Here is a 19,098-nt window from a genome sequence, read left to right on the forward strand (position 1 = left end):
AGGGAAAGTAGTGGAGGTGGTAGTGGCAAAGAGACCAACCTGATTGGAACAAGCTGGGTACTGGAGTGCTAGGTAATAAGATTGGACAAATAGATGTTGGGGCCAAGTAACAGAAGAGCTCAAAAGCCAAGTAAGGGAAGGGGGTGGGGGTGGGAATTAGGAAGAACTTGACGATCTTCCAAAGCAAGCCGACATACAATGATACACAGTGGCATTAATGCAAAAGTGGTAGTGGCAAGAACATCAAATATTTGGGGATGGAAGCAAATGGTTCTCAAAAGAAGAAACGATAACAGTCTTTGTTTTCAGTCATGTCTGACTGACCCCATGTGGGTTGTTTTTTTTTCTTGGCAAAGATACTGGAGTGGTTTGCCCTTTCCTTCTCCAGCTCATTTTACAGGTGAGGAAACGAAGGCAAACAGGGTTAAATGACTTGCCCAGGGTTACACAGTAAGTGTTTGAGGCCAGATTTTGACTCAGGAAAACGAGTCTTCCTGAAACAAGGCCTCAGCACTCTGTATCTGCTGGACCACCTAGCTGCTTCTTTACAGTTGCTACACATATATAAATAAAAACTCACGCAACTGCTATGTGCAGAAGACTGTGCAAGGCACACTTTGGAAGGAAGACTTAAAAGTTTAGATAGGACACAGTCCATCTCAGAAAATTGCTGGAGAGACCTTGGAGAAATGTCCAGCCAATATGGTGACATGGGATTTATAACTGCACTTCTGACTGAGGCTGGAACTACTAGGCAAGAGATTCTGAGGGAAGTGTGTAGTGTAACTTCAGGATGGGGGATGAATGTGGGAATACCATGCCCAAGGAAATAGGCAAAAATGAAAACCTAGAGGAAGTTAAGAGAGTGGGATGTTCACAGTTGAGTCAGCACTTAAGTCACAAACTATGAAAAAACCCAGAGGACAAGAAGTTTCAGTTGGGTGATGGCATACCAGGGCATGGTAACCATTCTAAATAATTGCAGAAAACTTAATTTAGTAGTTCAGTTTTAACATAAGTTTCAGAAGAATATACTTTTAATATGTGATGCTCATTGCTAGGGTGGTAATAGCTTGGGACCCAATTCAAATACTGCTAAACAGATTAAGCAAAGACTCCTGTTCAACTCTTTACTTTGTCCTTGATAGATGCAAAAGTTTTTACAGAAACAGTTGAATAAAAAGAAACCTACAATCAAAACCTGATTCAGTGGGGTAAGAAAAGTTATGATGCAAGACAAATCTCTGACTAAACATATTTTTACCCCAAATATAATAGTCATTTCTCAGAACATCAGATGCCTGCTTAAAATTTTGACACAGAAGAAGTACCAAATATGAAAATATTTCTAAGTAATCTTATGTCTCACAAACATAGCAAAGAGTAGTGTGTATATAAAAAGAGAGAGAACAAAATGAGAAATATCTCAACTGTGTTTTGACACATTATGATGCATAATAGCTTCTGTAATCTTTAAACTATTTAAAACAAATGACATTGTATGTTTTGTTCATATTCATTTTTGAGTTTATGAAAAAAAGTGTTGACCTTAACAGTTGATTTTTTTTTCATGGCCAGTATTGGTACTAATTTAAAAAGCACATGCCCATCCTTGGAAAAAACTGTGAACTACTGAAGTAGAAGGTTTCAATCAATTTTTTGTTGGTTTACTTAGTTGTTTGGGGTTGTACACTGGGTAACTGCTGACCAACAACCACCAACAGGGCGGACAAGCCAGCCTAAATGAAGCAGCTAGGCATCCTGAAGGAAGGACAAAAGGATGTGATGAGCTCAAACCACAGACAATACCTTGACCACCACCTCCCTTCGAGCCCTGTTGCCCAGGAGCCCCAGACCATAGCCTGCTTCCAGCCCAGCCCCAGACACCATCACTAAAGGAGACAACTTTTATCTGTTTATCCCCAACACCAACTGCCACTGATGGGCAAAAGCCCAGGAACCCCAGGCATTGTTATGCCCCCCCATACCAGTCACCTCTGTTCTAGCATGGACACTACAGTTATCTCTGAGCGGGGCTTACTATCTCATCACTACCAGCACCAGCTACCACTAACAGGCAGGTAGAGTCCAAGAACCCCAGGAAGAACAATGCTCTCCCTCACACCACAGAACATCAACACAGCGTTCCTCTTGCAACCATCATCCGGGAAATCAAACCTTGTGAGAATACGACCTGGCAACTGCCTCTGTAGGTGCTGAAGCCTCCATCTCCTCAGCAACCACTGCTAATGAAGACCTGGGAAAGGAAGTGAACTGCTCCTTACCAAAGTCTACCCTGACACCATCAAAGGATTCAGCATCCAAAACAGATAAGATTTTGGAATGACAATAAAGAAGGTGCCACTGTTCACTCAGGATTACTAGACCCTCCAATCTGATCTGCAGCTGAAACCCATCCCCCATTAGGTCCTTGAGAGCAGGGACCATCTTGCTTACTTTGTAACCCAGTGCTTAAGGCAAATACTAATTACCTTTCCATTCATTCATTATGAAAGATTCAAATATAGGTACATTGAGGTTTTGTATCACATAAAAAAAAATCAGTTGAAAAACTCTTGTACAATACAGCTGTGATCAAGAAATGAGTGTTTAAATATTACTCAGAAATTTCAAATTGTGATATTTTCAAGAAGAAAGAAGGTACTAAAACATCTCAAGTTCTGAACAATATCTTTTTTTTAAATTAAATTGACTATATATTAACAGATAGGCGATGACTTCATAATCAGCTGTCTGTATACAATGATTTTGACTGGTTAAAGCAAAGATGAAAATCAATGCCAACTGAGAAGAATAGGTAAAGATAGGACCACACCAAAGAAAAGTTTGAGTGCCTCTGGCCTGATGTATTTTAACAAACTTTCAGCTCCTAAGAGAGAACAAGAAATGGATGAAAGTAAAGACAATTTTAAGGAGGAAGCCTAGGCCAGCTATGTCTTTATTCATCTCCGGTCTTCATTCTTGACTCATCTCCAGAAGATTTTCTCTACTGTGCTGTAGAGAAACCTCTTCACTCTGCAAGTACCCAACACAACTGGATTACTCTCTCACACACTCTCTCTCTCTCTCTCTCTCTCTCTCTCTCTCTCTCTCTCTCTGATTGATTGGTTCCTTCCAGAACCTCCATTTTAAGGAAGAGGTCCTTCATTCCTCTCCAAGCTGCACTTGCTGACTCTCTGGACTTTCTCTAGCATGCCCTGCATCATTCCATCATTTGTACTCTCTCCCCTTTCCTGTTTTCAGCATCTTTTTATATGTCGTCTTCTCTCTGCTTATATTTCTATTCTCAGTCCTTAGCACAGTGCCTGGCACAATACTAAGCACTTAATAAGGACTTATTGACTAGAGACTATGACTGACTTTCTTAGAGAAGTTAAACCAGTACCAACCAGTCATCGCAAGAAGTCCAAAGACCCCCACAACCAGTAAACACTCTTTCCTTGCCAAGCAGAAAAGCATGACTGCCAAAAGCAAATACAGAGTTAGAGTGCAAGCTTATTTGCAAACATTTTGAAAGATAATGGTGGAAGATTTTGAGCAATATCTTCCACAAAGCAGCAAAAAACCGTTTGAGGAGAAAGATAAGATACCTGCAGAGAACTCGATGAGGTCTAATTAAATTAGATCATCTTTAGCCCTTTCATGGATAAAACTGGAACAAGAAAGAACAATAAAAAGATGGAATAGATCTGATGTTTTAGAGCAATTCATTCTAATACACAGAGAGGAACTAAGATATTTGTACTCTGAATGGTAGGTACCCTATGTACTCTGAAAATGTGGCAGTGATGTTGAAGGAGGTAAAGTCTGGAAGGCAACAACCTTACCAAATACAGAAGAAACCTGTGCTACAGGCAACACAATTTTAAAGGTACTCAAATTGATTAATTTTCAAGCTATCTCAAGTCAAATTGACTAATTTTCAAGCTGTCTCAAGGAAGAAAAGACTCCAAAAGAAAAAAATAGATAACTTAGGAGAAAATAAAGTGACCCAGAAGAAACCAGCCAATTCTGATTCATGCCTGTTCTATTCTCTCTGAAATCTTTATCTGAATGGTCTGTGCAGCTACTGTCAATAAATAATGTACAAGGTGGCAACTAGATAGCTTAGTAAATAGAGTGCTGGGCCTGAGCCCTGAATTCAAATGTGGCTTCAGACATTTACGAGCTGTGTGATGCTGGGCAAGTCGCATGACTTCTGTTTGTCACTGGAGAAGAAAATGGCAAAACCACTCCAGTATCTTTGCCAAGAAAACTCCATTGACAGAGGGTCCCTGGGGTCACAAAGAGTCAGAAGCAAGTGAAACAACTGAACAAATGTACAAGTCACCCTGCTAAGTGCAGGGGATACAAAAAAAAAAAGACAGCCCATGCTCTTAAGTAGCTCATAATCTAAGGGGGAGAGACAACAAGCAAACAGCTATTTACAAACAAGATATATTCAGGATATCACAGGCCTTGATGTAAACATGAAAAAGCAGCAAGCATTTACCAACTGTTTTCTTTAGAAAACCACAGTTTCATAATCACAGCTGACAGGGAGGTACCAGAGACTATAAATCCCAGTTGATTTCCCAAAAATAACTTGCTCAGTAAAGCAAAATACATACTTAAACTACTCAAATCCTCCAGCGCTTAAAATTGTCAAACAAAGCATCTCCCACACGTTGAAAGTGTACAAGACTCCACAGCAGATAAAACCACAGAAATAATTTTGCTTTAAAAAATATCCACTGTATAGCAACATTGAGTGAGGCAACAAACGAGACATATTTACCAACGATTTTTAACAGGGTCATGAAAGCTATCCTACCCAGAGCCCAAAAGGAAGAGGGATTCTAAATTAAAGGTTAAGTTCTCCAAATGCTAACAGACTCTTGAAATGGACCTCAGGGACCTTCTCATCCAATCTGTGTCTGACTGAAAATCTTCTCTACAATATTCCAGACAAATGGTTTTTCCACCCTTGGCTTGAGACTTGGAGACCTCCAGTGAAAGCAAACCTTTTAAGGTAACTCATTCTTTTTTTGGGACAGCTCTAATCACTAGGATATTTTTCCTTACCTCCAGCCTAAATCTGCTTCTCTGTGGCTTCCACAAATTGCTCCTAATTCTTCCCTGAAGAGCCAAGCAGAAGGAATTTAATCCATCTTTTACACGACAGCTCCCCAAACACTTGAAATTAGCAGAAACTAAGCCAAAACATCCCCAGTTCTTTCAACTGATCCAATCCCTTAACCATGCTAGCAGCCATGCTCCAGTTTGAATATGCTTCCTGAAATGTGACACCCTCCCCCTCCATCCCCAGGACTAAATGTAATGTGCCCCAAATGTGAGCTGACAATGGCAAAATACAATAAGACTATCCCTCTTTTAATTCAATAAATATTCACTAAGCAACTGTTATGTGTAAATCCCTGTGCTAAATGCTTTAAGGATATGGAGATAAAAATGAAGCATTTCTAGTGCTCAGGAAACTTACATTCTACTTACTGGGAAAATATATTCTGAAGTCTTGTTGGACTTCATACTCAATACAAATCAAGAATGGGATAAGCCAAGAAGGCTTAAGATGACCTCAGGTTCATTGAAAGGCACAGTGCCCATGACTCTGGCACCTGCTAAAGCCAGTGTAACCTTGGGAAAATCACTCCACTGGGGCCCAAGTGCTTCTGATATCCTAAGCCCTGGGGATACAAAGAAAGACGAAAGCATGAAACAGTCCCTGCCTTCAAGGAGCTTGGTTGGTGGTTGTCCTTTCTCAAAGAGGAAATGACCACTATTTTAGAGTTTACAGTGTGATGGACCAATATGAGTTTGGAATGCTCTCCCACAGTTTGGGCACAAATATTCCATGTGAGCATTTCAGAGCTTACATGCTAATGGGAGGGACAACATGTAGAGTACATACAGCCCAGAAAGAAGGTCACCTTAGAAGAGAAGGTTCAAGTGACTGAGGGTACCAAGAAGTCCTCGTACAGAAGTGGGTATTGGAGCTGAGTCTGGGAGGGAAACAACAATAGATGTCAACAGGTGGAAGTGAGAAGGGAGAGCACTCCAAGCATAGGAAACAGCCATACTGAGACATGGTGGAGTATACAGTGTGTAGTGAGCAAAAAAGAAAGTAGGACAAGGTTAATCAACTGTAGAATGTAGGTGTAAGAGAGTAAAGTGTGTAAAGACTGAAAAGGCAAGCAGAACTAGCTTGTGAAGAGCTTTAAAGACCCAGCAGAGGATCATATAGGATCCTGGAGGTGATGGAGAACCACTGGAGATTATTGTGTAGGGAACAAGGCAGTCACATGGTCAGACACTTTAGAAAAATCATTTTAGTAGCTAAGTGGAGCTAAGTATGAGACTTTACATTTATCTCTATTGAATCGCATCTTTAGAGTCAACCCAAGACTCTAGCCTTTCATGATTCTTTTTGATTTTGACATTATCACTCAGAGTCTTAGCTATCCCTCCTAGCTTGGTCATTTGAATTTCTGTTGAGCATGCTACCAATGCCTTTATCCAAAAGTCAATCATAAAAATGTAAAACAATACATCAAGCCTAGATTTCTGGAGGTCCTCACTAGAAACTTCTGCCATGTTAACAATGAGCTGTTAACCACTAAAATCCACCAGTACGACCAGTTCTAGATGATGATGACGATGATGATGATGCCTAAAATTCATATAGTACTTACTATGTGCTGGGCATTGTGAAGCCTAAAAATATTTAAGAGCTCACCTGAGCCTGTCTTTTGTGTTCCTGATTGCAGCAGTGAGAAGTAGTAGTTTCTTTGTCACTGATCTTATTTTCAAGTTTTCACAAACTTCTTCTACCAAGGTTTGACTCCATCTTCCCATCATGGCATGGAGGCGTCACCCTGGGTTCTTAAAGGCCGTGCCAGCAGAGAACAAGTTCCAGAGCTCCTAGCAAACTGGATGGACTTCAGTATAGGCCTGATGACAAATGGAGGAAGCGTGCACATCACCAAAATCACAGATCTGTGACATATTGTAACAATAAAACTTTCAACTGTCTGTCCCTGATTCTCCTCCTCCATCCTCATTTCCTCTGGCTCAGGTCCTGGACCTAGAGACTCATGAGATTTTGCATCAGAGATTTAAAGGATAAAGGTGTATGTGTTTATAATGTACAAATAGTCTTAAACAGGAGAATTCCATACTACATTTTTTAAAAGGTTTCATTTATAAAAATTCAATTTTCACTGAATATTTCACTTAAAATCCTGCTTTTACAAACTTGACAGGGCATCAAATGTTATTTCCTTTTGAATTACATTTTCATGGGAACCTATTTTGCTGAAGCAAAAGGCAATTATTGTTTACTTGGAAACCGCCCCTCTCCCTAACCCCCCAGTTAAAGGGGCAGTTGGCAGAGCCAGCTTGGAAGAGAACAGGACTTTTAAAAGACTGGCACGCAATACAGTTATAGATGAAAGCAAAAATACTCTGTGCTAAAGCAACAGTGTTTTCTCTGAATACATTGCCCATGATTCCATCTGTTCCACATGATTTCTCTCTTGCCAGAATATGCTATTAGCAGATGTTAAGTGTAGCTTCAAAGTTCAGATCAATCACTGTTGATTTGGGGTCTACTTCTGTCCCTAGGGCTAAAGGATGGTTCTATCTTGAAACGATAGATTCCCCTTACTGCCTCAGAGAATGTAGAACAGGGAGCAACCATCCCCTCAGCCTTTTTCTTCCTTTATCAATTCAAATAATGCCATGACTTTTTTCTGAGCTGCTTCCTGAGAGGGAATGGGAAAGGTATGGTTCATTAATCCCACCCTGGTTACTGTGTGGCTATGAGCATATGGTATCTAAAACACTGTTGAGACAAATCTGAACTTGGGTGTGGGTTTTCTCTTTTGTGTTTCCCTTCCTGACCTTAGGCAAGTAAATATCTATCTTGAGATAGAAATTTCAGACTTTGAGGAGATCTTGTAAGTTGGAGAGCCCCAGAGGTCTTGGGTCTCACTGAGTTGGAGTTGAACAGGTGCAGCAAAGCAGCCCCTGGCAACTACTCCATAATTCATAGAGAGAATGGCCTTCAAGAAGAAAAATACCCCAACCTGGCCATTTTCTCAGCAAACATACTAAGAGTTATTTGGACAGTGCAGAGCCAAAGTGAAATATAAAATGCCTATTTAGCAGTCCCGCAAACTGCTTTACCTTCTAAAAAAAATTGTCCTCTCAGCAAATTGTAAGACTTGTAATTTCAGTTTTGAATCATGTTTTGTCATTCTCTTTATGTGCACTGGAATTTTTTTTTACTGTTTAGAATTTTTTTTGTGTGTAGGAATAAATTACTTTTCCTGTACCTGATTTGTACTGTACATGGAGTATTTTTATACTGCCTGTTTTAAGCTGTTAGTAAATTCCCCCAAGTATCTGGATGGTGTTTAATGAGGCAAAGAGAGTGACTGAGCCTCCGCCCTCCCAATAAAGGCCAGGCTCCCCCAGGATTAAAACCAATCCAAACTACATGTCTAGATATGGAATGGGAAATGGGTTTAGCACTCCAGCCTCTCTGGACCTAACAGCAATTTCTCAACACTGGATAAATACCATCGTGCCTGTTTTGCACAAGGCAAGGCTTGCCTATGTGTGTATTTGACCCCTATGTTAGAGCAAGAAGTGAGAAGGAGGGGAGAGCACATTTTTGGACAGGGTGGAAAACGCTTCTAGAGGTTAGGTTTGGAGAATAGATCTGCTGGGGAGGGCAGAAAACAGCCAGAGAGAAGAAGCATAGTTCCTCAACCTCACTAGACCCTCATGGCGGGGGGGGGGGGGGGGGGGGGGGGGTGTCGTCATCAGGTGAGATGCCCTGTAAGTATACTTCCCAGCTCAGACATTTTATTATTCTTTCATTTGATATATTTTAATTTTACTCCATTGAGAAAGTACAAAATGAAAGAATTGAGCCTATGAACCAAACAAAATAGCATGCCAGGTATGTCCTAGCGTTCTAGGCCTTTCCTCTATTGTAAACTTTTGGGGAGCTAGATTATACGGCTTTTAGCATGAAGTAGGGTACACTTACCATTGCTTCAGATTGTAAACTTGGGGCTTCTTGTTCATTAGGACCATGAACTTCTCTTCTGAATGCCTTTTTTTTAAGTGTAACAAACCCTCTGGAAGTGCTTAAAAATACTTCTTAGAAAAAGAGTTTATCATCTGTTTTTCCTACCTTCCAGTTTGTTTAAACTTAGTTAAAAGGAAAAAAAAAACATAAATTGCCTTACCATCAGAGCTCCTTTTGTTGGGAGATGGATTTCTTAGGGTGTATTGGGGGAAGATGTAAAGGTATGGGGCAGGGAAAGGGCTAAAGATTGGATATATTTTCCTTTTAAGAGACGCAGATCTTGTACTTAGCTAATCAGGGACCATCTAGGAATTCTGAAATTGAATGATAGATAAGCTATAGGTCAACAAGATCTTGGGAAAAGTAATTTGTTCTCTCCTGACTTTCTCCTGTGATATGAGAGATACTGTATTAAAATTCCTTCTCAGTCACTTACTGATGTTAGACAAGTTTTTTTTTTTAATTCAAGAGCCTTAGTTTATTCATCTATAAAGTGGGAGAAGAGTATTTGTAGAACCTACCTCAAAGGGTTGTTGCAAGGAAGGTACTTTGTACACTTTAAAATCCTATTAAAATGAATTGAATTTCTTAATGCTTTTCTCCCTTCTTACCTATGGTCTGAAAAGGTTATTGACTTCATATCTTAATTTTCTATTCTGTTTTTCATCATCTCGCCATTCCTCGACTGCCATAGAGTAAGACCATCTGAGATGAAGAAATAATGTTAGTGAGGGATCAGAAGCAATCCAAGTCTTGGACCTAACTGATTACAAAAATGCCTTTGGGAAAAAAGTAAAATTAGAGTTGTGAGGGCCCACTGAACTCTGAGCCAAAGGAGAAATAAAGCTATCATCATTCAAAGCATTTTAGTCAACACTTGATTACATTCACTAATGGCAGAGAAGACTGGAGGCATGAATAATTGAAAATCTTGAGTGATCATTTGCAGTAAGTAGGTAAGTTTAATTGTTTCAGTTTTCAGTCTTTTCTGGATCTGCATGACCCCATTTGGGTTTTCTGGGCAAAGACACTGGAGTGGTTTGCCATTTCCCTCTCCAGGCCATTTTACAGATGAGAAAACTGAGGCAAACAGGGTTAAACAACTTACCCAGGGTCACACAGCTAGTAAACGTCTGAGACCAGATTGGAATTCAGGAAAATGAATCTTCCTTTTGACTCCAGGCCTGGCAATCTATCTGCTACAGCACCGCCTAGTTACCTTGAAGTAAGTACCTACATACAAATGCACCCATCACCTTCAGTGCCTCACTCATTCCACCTGTGTTCTCATATTTCTGCACCTTTACTCAGACTGTTCTCTATGTCTGGAAATTGCTTCCTCCACATCTTCCTACCTATCTTTCATTTAAATTGTTTTTTTTTTATGATGAACTGAGCAAATGTCAACAAACATAAACCTTTCCATACACAAAGAAAAAACTTTAAAAAGAGGTTTTTATATCAAACTGTAAGTCTCTATTCTAGTTTAGACTGTTTAAAGTATATATAATATTAACACAGTAGTACCAATACTGTTCTACTTATCAATGTCCCCTTCTAAATTTACTTCTGCTCTTTTCTGTGGTTAATACTCTTTTCCTTCTCTTCTTCTTTTCATCACTTTCACTACCCTCCTCATTGTCAGAAAATCTCCTTCCCCCCTCCAAAAAAATAAAATCTCTCCTTGTAATACATATGCATAATCAAGCAAAGCAAATGTATATATCGATCATGTCTAAAAATGTGTGTTTCATTCCGAATCTACAGTAATCCACCACCTCTCTGGCTAATGATGATACTTCATCATAATCTTTCTAGAGTTACGACTAGTCACTGCAGTTAGAGTTCTTATGTCTTTCCAAGTTCGTTTCCTTTACATATTGTTGTTATTATATAAATTGATCTCCTGGTTCTGCTCATATCACTTTGCATTAGTTCATGCAATTCTTCTCAGGTTTAACTGAATCCGTCCCCTTTTGTCATATTTTACCATGCAATATTATTCTATTACATTCATATAGCATAATTTGATCAGCCATTCCCCTTTAGTTTCTAGTTTTTTCCTACTGGAAAAATGCTGTTATAAATGTTTTGGCATATATAGCTCCTTTCTTTTTATTTTTTTCTCTTTGTGACATAAGCCTAGTAAATGTATTGCTGGGTCAAAAGGTTGTGCACAGCTTAGTGATTCTTAGTTCCAAATTGCCTTCTAGAATGGTTGGACCGTTCATAAAACTTCTCCAACAGTACATTTTGGTGTGCCTGTTCTTCCACAGACCTTCTAACAACTGCCATTTTCCTTTTTGTCATCTCTGCTGATCTGATCAGTATAAGATGAAACCTCAGAGTTAGTTTAATTTTGTCTTTCTGTTATTCTTAGTTAGTCGGAGTCTTTTTTATATGGCTGTTGATAGTTAACCTTTCTTCTTTTGAGGACTACCTATTCAGGAATGGGTCTTATCCTTATATATTTGTATCAGTTCCCTACCTGCATTAGGCACTAGATACTTATCAGAAAAATTTTATTGCAAAGAGTTTTTCCTAGTTAACTGTTTCCTTTCTGCTTTCATTTTGTGCAAAAAGCTTTTTGGTTTTATGGAATTAAAATTTTTCAGTTAACTTTCATGAATAACCCTTATCCCTTGTTTTGCCAAGTATTCTCCTTCTATTCATAGTTATGAAAGGTGTCCCCTTCCTTTCTTGTTTACTATTTTGTGATATGACCTTTTGTATCTAGGTCATGTATCAATTTGGAACTTATTGCAGTATGTAGTATGAGATGTTGGTCTAAGCTTAGTTTCTTCCAGATTTCTTTCCAATTTTCCCAGAAGTTTTTGTTGAAAAGTGAGTCCTTACTCTAGTAGTTGGTGTTCTTGGGTTTATCAAACACTGTGCTGCTCTGTGCATTTGCTTCTGGGTCTTTTTTTTTACTTATTCAGTTGCACTGATCAACTTTTTCTAATTTTTAACCAATACCAAATAGCTTTGATGATTAATGCCTTGTAATATAGTTTGAGATCTGATAGTGGTAGGACCCCTTTTCACTGTTGTCAGTATTTTCTTTTACATTCTTAATTTTGTATTCCTACAGATGAATCTTGTTATTCTTTTGTCTCATTTTATAAAGCAATTCTTTGGTAGATTGATTGGCATGACACTGACCCTGTAAGTCAATGTAGGTAGTACTGTCATTTTGTCTATGTTAGCACAGCCTAACGATGAGCAATTAATATATCTTTAATTATTTAATTCTTTATTTTTATGTAATACCCCATCTTGATTACTCTCCTAGCTTTGACTCATACTCATCACATGTGGGGTTTCCAGAAAGTATCTACTATCTCAAGCTCCAAGGCTAACGCTTTTGCTCACTAATCCTCACCACTCCCATTAATAATTAGCCAGTAGACCATTAGGTCTCAGAGACTTTGACACAAATGGCATAGCAAAAAAAAGTAATTACAGAAACACTCACGAAATACACACTATACCCATGGGAAAAGTAGACACAAACTTAAAGTACATTGAGGCATACATATGTAAAATACATATGGCCAAAGCAGCTTATAACCCTGGACATGCAGAGCCTATGTAGAGTCCTTGAAAAGTCCAGTGCTAAGCCTGGCCCACAGAAGTTAAGTAACTCGTCCACAGTTGCATAAGTATACATTTGTATCCCTAGCACTTAGCACAGTGCCTAGTATATAACAGGTGCTTAATAAGTGCTTGTTGTCAGTCCTTGCCTTGCCTTTCCTCTAGGATAGCACCTTTTAGTGGAAGATGCTTTTTCTGTATGTATATGTCTTGCCTCACCATCTAGAGTCCAGGGGTGGGGAATCTGCAGCCTTGAGGACACATTTGACTGAATGTCAAAGGGCCACACTTGAGGACGGACCTAGAGGGCCACAGGTGGCCTCGAGGCCACAAGTTCCCCACCCCTGATAAAGTCTAAAGCATCAAGGTGGAAATAGCCTTGGACTATGGAGTATGGTAACCTGTTTTCAAATCCTAGTTCTAATATTTACTAGCAATATTACCCTAGGCAAATTATTTAACCTCTCTTAAGCCTCAGTTTCCATATTTGTAAAAATGGGGAGAAATATGCTTATACTTACCTACCTCACAGAGTTGTCTGAAGAAAGTACTTTGTTAACCTATAAAGAAAGCCCTAGAGCATGGAACGGTGGGGTAAGATCTGGCTTAGGAGTCAAAAAAATAAGTGGGTTCAAATCCCACTTCAAATGTTTATCACCTGCATGTCTCTGGATGAGTCTCTCAACCTTCCTGGGCCATAATCTTATTTCCTTTTCTATTTAGACCCAGCTCTAGATCAGGGTTTCTATGTGTGTCATTATGTGATATTTGAAGAGAAGGGAATATGTCTTACTTATCTGTGTATCCCCTAGAATTCCTTGCCCAATTGTCCAGCTTGATTTTTCACACATACAAGGTGATCTTAGAATTATAAATTTAGCACCAGAAGGGATGTGTAGTAAGAACAGCAGTCAACATTTACATAGCGCTTTAGGGTTTTGCAAAGCACTTTATGAATTATCTCATTTTATCTCCACAACAACCCTGGAAGGTAGGTGGTTGCTATTATCCCCATTTAAAGATGTGGAAACTGAGGCAGATAGGGCTTAAGTGACTTCACATGGTATCTGAGTCCAGATTTGAACTCAGACCTTGTAAGGTCTAATTCCAGGTCTACACTCTCTCTACTGTACCACCTCACTGCCTCTAGTAACTGTCTAAGGCAGGATTTGAACTCGGGTTTTCCCTGAGTCCAACACTTGATCTGCTGCACCATCTAGTCATAAGATGTATAGTTGATTTGATTTACTCCCCTTGGCTTCTGTTCCATAAGAACCTTACATGAGTGACAGTATATCTGACCTTCAGGCAATGAACAAGGCAGGAGTAATAATGTGCTGGCTTCTTAAAGAGTAAGGAAGGACCTAAGGCATTATAGGAGTCACTGACAAAGGTTTGAGGCTCTGCTCTCTTTACACTTACCAGCTCTTGCTGAGTTCAGGATTGATGGAATAACGAGGAGTATAAACAAGCATTTGATTTAAGCAAGACTTCTGGCTTTGTTTAGCAGATGTTTACTGGATACCATAGTAGCACGATAGGCCTGGGGTGGGGGGAGCAAGGGGAGGGAGAGAGACAGACAGACAGAGACAGAAAGACAGGGACAGAAAGAGAGAGACAGAGACAGTGAAAGACAGAGACAAAACAGAAACAGAGACAAAGACAGGGTCAGAGAGCGGCGGAAACAAAAACAGACACAAAGAGAGTGAGATAGAGAGACAGAGAGAGAAACAAAGACAGAGTGAGATATAGAGAGAGAAACAGAAACAGTGAAAAGGAGAGAGAGAGAGATGCTTCTTTCATGGAATGATTGATAATGTAAATGCTTGAGAATAAAAGCATAATTATTTTAGACATGTCAAAACAAAGGCAGAGAGGAAAACAGAATGGTTGTGATCATTTATGAGAGTGTAGCATCTCTAGTTCTCCTCTTAAAAAATGAAAACAGAATGTCAGTTAGAACAAGGGGGGAAGAAAAGGGGAAGGAAGCCCTCTTGTTAAATCCAAGAAATAAAAATGAATGCATTTCCTCATGTGGAAAATAAGTTGAATTTATGACTCAACTTTTCAGGTTCCTAATCTAATTCAGAGGAAGCAACCTGAACAAACAGGACCATTTCGTTGTTTATTAAAAATAAATGAAAACTGAAAGGGACCCTTTGCAGACAGTATGCTTGTTTATTATAATAATAACAACAACAAAAATAGCGTTATCTAGCAGATAGAGAGCACTTAAAGGTTTGCAGAGCACTCTACATACATTAGTTCATTTAATCCCAACAACAACCCTGTGATCCCCCCCATCCTACAGATGAGGAAACTGAGCCCCAAGAGATTAAGTGATTTGTCCAGGATCAGACAGGTAGTAAATGTCTGAGGCAGGGTTTGAATTCAAGTCTTCCTGACTCCAAGTCTTATGAACAGTATCTGGGAGCTCTAGAGACGCCATCCAGTCCAGTCATCCAAGGAAGAGACACCAGGGCATATCTACATGGTACTGTCAGCAGAAAGTGACATTGTTCTCCTCATAGCTAAAAGCTCTCACTTTCATACAGTGATATCTTGTACCTCCTTTTCCATTTGGCCAGTTCTACTTTTTAAGGAGCTCTTTTCTTCAGTGGATTTTTGTACCTCTTTTTCCATCTGGCCAATTCTGCTTTTCAAGGTATTCTCTTCATTAGATTTTTGTGCCTCTTTTACTTTTGGCCTATTCTGGTTTGTAAGATGTTGTTTTCTTCAGTATTTGGGGGTATCTCCTTTACCAAACTATTGACTCTTTTTTCGTGATTTTCTTGCATCACTTTCATTTCTCTTCCCAAGTTTTCCTCTACCCCTCTTACTTGATTTCTAAAATCCTTTTTGAGCTCTTCCATGTCCTGAAACCAATTCATATTTTTCTTTTGAGGCTTTTGATATAGCAGTTTTGACGTTGTTGTCTTCTGAGTTTGTGTTTTGCTGTTTTCCTGTCAAAATAGTAACTTTCTATAATCAGTATTTTTTTTCTGCTGTTTGCTCATTTTTCCAGACTATTTCTTGACTTCTAACTCTATACTAAAGTCGGGGGTGGGGGGTCTGCTTCTGGAATAGAGAGGGCACTGTTCCAATCTTCAAGTTTTTTGTGCTGCTGTTTTCAGAGACAAGGACCTGTAAGTTTTTAGTTCTTCCAAGATGGTATAATCTAGGGAGAGGTGGGATTCAATTCATCTTGACAAACATTTATCAAGATGCTACTATGGGCCAGGCACTGTTCCAGGCAATGAGAATACAAAGAAAAAATGGAACTGTCTGCGCCCTCAAGGAGATCAAGTTCTACAAGAAGAGATTGGAGGAACAAAGGAACAAAATGAATCCAATATAAGTCAAATACTCTGAACAAAGGTTGGGATTAAAAGGGCCAATGAGAGTATGAGCTCACTCTGAAGAATCTATGGTTTTGTTTAGTATGGCTCCCATATTGTCATGGGGCTCGACATCAGAAATGGATATGGTTTTATTAGTGGAAATAACATTAAGAAGATGCATTACTCTCTGGTTTGCTACTGCACCCTAAAAGCCATGAGACTTTTCATCTGATTTACAGCTGGAAAGTTCCATTTATGGCCCTTCCCCATTAGAACATAAGCTCCTTGGAGCAAGGATTCTCTTGCTTTTCGATTTGTATCCCCAGTGTTTAACAAGGGAAAGCAGTAGCCTCTGGACAGACTAATGGCACCAATGTTGAGTTTTGAGTGAAACCAAGAATTTAAAAAAAATGAGGAGGGAATACATTCTGGGCATGGGGGAACAAGCAGTACAAGGTCCAGAAATGGCAAACGGAAGAACAAAAAGACCAGTCTGCCTGAGAAATAGTATAAGGAAGCAAGTAATGTGTAATAAAGTTGGGAGAGTAGGATAGAGCCAGACTGTGATGGGATGTAAATGCCAAATAGAGGAGTTTTATATTTACTCACAGAAGTAGTGGAGAGCCACTGAAGTATATTGATCAAGGAGTTTCATGGTCTGACCTGCTTTAGGAAAGACATTTTGGTAGTTCTGCAAAGGACTGATTAGATTGGGGAGACAGATAGCTACTATATATGTGTGTATCCATGCACATACATATATGTACATGTACACACATATCTGTATGTATGTGTATATACATACATACACACTCACACACCCCTTAAGCTACACAATGAACTATCCCTTGTAACAAAGAACAAAAAGAAATGGGGGGGGGGGAACCATGTTTTACTGTATATACAATGTTCCATGCTTATAATCCATCCACTCTGAAAAGAAGTGGAATAGAGAGCATTTTCTAACCTATTCTCTGGGGTCAAGCTTGGGCACTGATCAATGAAGAGCATCCAGTTTTGTTTTTTCCATTTACATTGTTGTGATCATGTTATTGTATGGTCTTCCTGGTTCTACTCACTTCACTCTGTGCCTGTTCATTTATGTCTTCTTATGCTTCTCTGAATTCTTCATATTCATCACTTCTTATAGCAGAGTAATACCCTGTTGCATTTGGGTGTCACAATTTATTTATTTAGCCATTCCCAATTGATTAGCATCTACTTTGTTTCCAGTTATTTTCTGCTACCAAAAAAAAATGCTACTATGAATCTTTTGGTGTCTATAGGACCTTTCTTTCTGCATTTCATATCCTTGGAGTCATATGCTTGGCAATAGGATCTCTGGATCAGAGAATATAGAAATTTGGGTCATTTTTTTTAGCATGATTCCAAGTTACTTTCCAAAATGGTCAAATCAGTTCACAGCTGCACCAACCGTGTATCTAGTGTGCCTATCTTTTCACAGCTTCTCCAACATTAACTATTACCATTCTTTGTCATATGTGCAGATCTCCTGGGTGAGGGGTAAGCTCCAAATCGCTTTGATTTACACTTCTCTATTAGTGATTTGATGCAGTCTTTCATATGATTGTAATTTGTATTTTATAAAGAACTTTTCATGTCTTTTACCATTTATCTATTAGGGAATGGCTCTTGATACTATACAATTGAGCTCCCTAATTTTGTTAGGTATCAGAACCTTATCATAGATAAGGCAAAGGCTCAACTTCAAGGGGTAAAGGATCCCCCCAAAAAAACCAGGAAGCACAATTCCTTTCATCCTTGGCTTTGGGGTTCACTAAAATATATGTGTATATATGCAAATATGTATGCACACATATGTAGGTATTGTGAACATATGTATATGTGTGCATATGTTTCCTCATCAGGATATATGCATATACGGATACACATACATTTACACATGCATGTGCATACATGTATACATATGAAGATAGATGATAGATAGATAGATAGATGGATAGATGGATAGATGGATAGATGGATAGATGGATAGATAGATAGATAGATAGATAGATGGATAGATGGATAGATGGATGGATGGATGGATGGATGGATGGATGGATGGATGGATGTAGATATCTAGGAGATGAAAGTTAAAATTAAAATTTATCTCTGTGTTCTTATTTCTCCTTGCTTTTCATCTTGGGCTGGATAAAGGTTAACACACTGGGTAATGCCACCAGATGGGAACTGCCCAGGGCCAGACCCATTGCTCGGCTGCCTCCCCATTTTCCAGCCTTTCACTAAGTGCTGGAAGACTTGACAACTTCTTATTCCAATCTTGCATAACTCTGGGATTCTATGTTCCTCCCAAATAACAACCCAAGCACAAATTGTTTTTCTTTTATCCAACCGTGGGACATCCAATTAGCAAAAAAGAAATGGGCAAAAGTCGTGGGTGGGAGAGAGGGGAGGAGAACCTCTCCAAGTGTATGCTGACTGATTGCAGCCTTCTGCTGCTGGTACCGTGGCCTTCCTGTGTTGTGTCCTTCTGCGGAAAAGGTGAAGCAGGAACTCTAAAGGAGTGGGGCAATTAAGGAATTTGCTTTCTCTCTGACTCAGAGCGATTGAAGGAAACAATTTTCTTTAAAAGCAGCAAAGGTCATCTCACCCAACCTGTTCTGTTAGGCTCAGCATTCACTGGTCACAGTCCCCTGCCTGCCTCAGTGGCATCATCCCATAGAGTGACTGCCACAGTGCTAACAGCAACTTCTGTTAGCCTTTGAATGGGAGAGCAGAGAAATACAAATTGGATGCTAAGCACCTGACTCTGCAAAGTCCACATGGCCAAAAGATGGAGGGGACTAGACCTTGCAACCTGGGTCACATTCACACACAGTCTTCCCAAAGTCTCTATTCCGAAACATCTCTTGCTGAGCATTCCGAGTTTGGTATGCCTTACAAGGTAGGGCTACATATGTAGCAATTTTTTCCCCAATCCATACCTCCCCTTCTTATGCTAGTTGCATTGATTTTGCCAGCACAAAAGCTCTTCAGTTTCATATCTGAATTATTTCT

This window comes from Trichosurus vulpecula, chromosome 4, assembly GCF_011100635.1.
Source record: "Trichosurus vulpecula isolate mTriVul1 chromosome 4, mTriVul1.pri, whole genome shotgun sequence".
In the NCBI taxonomy this organism is placed as follows: Eukaryota; Metazoa; Chordata; class Mammalia; order Diprotodontia; family Phalangeridae; genus Trichosurus; species Trichosurus vulpecula.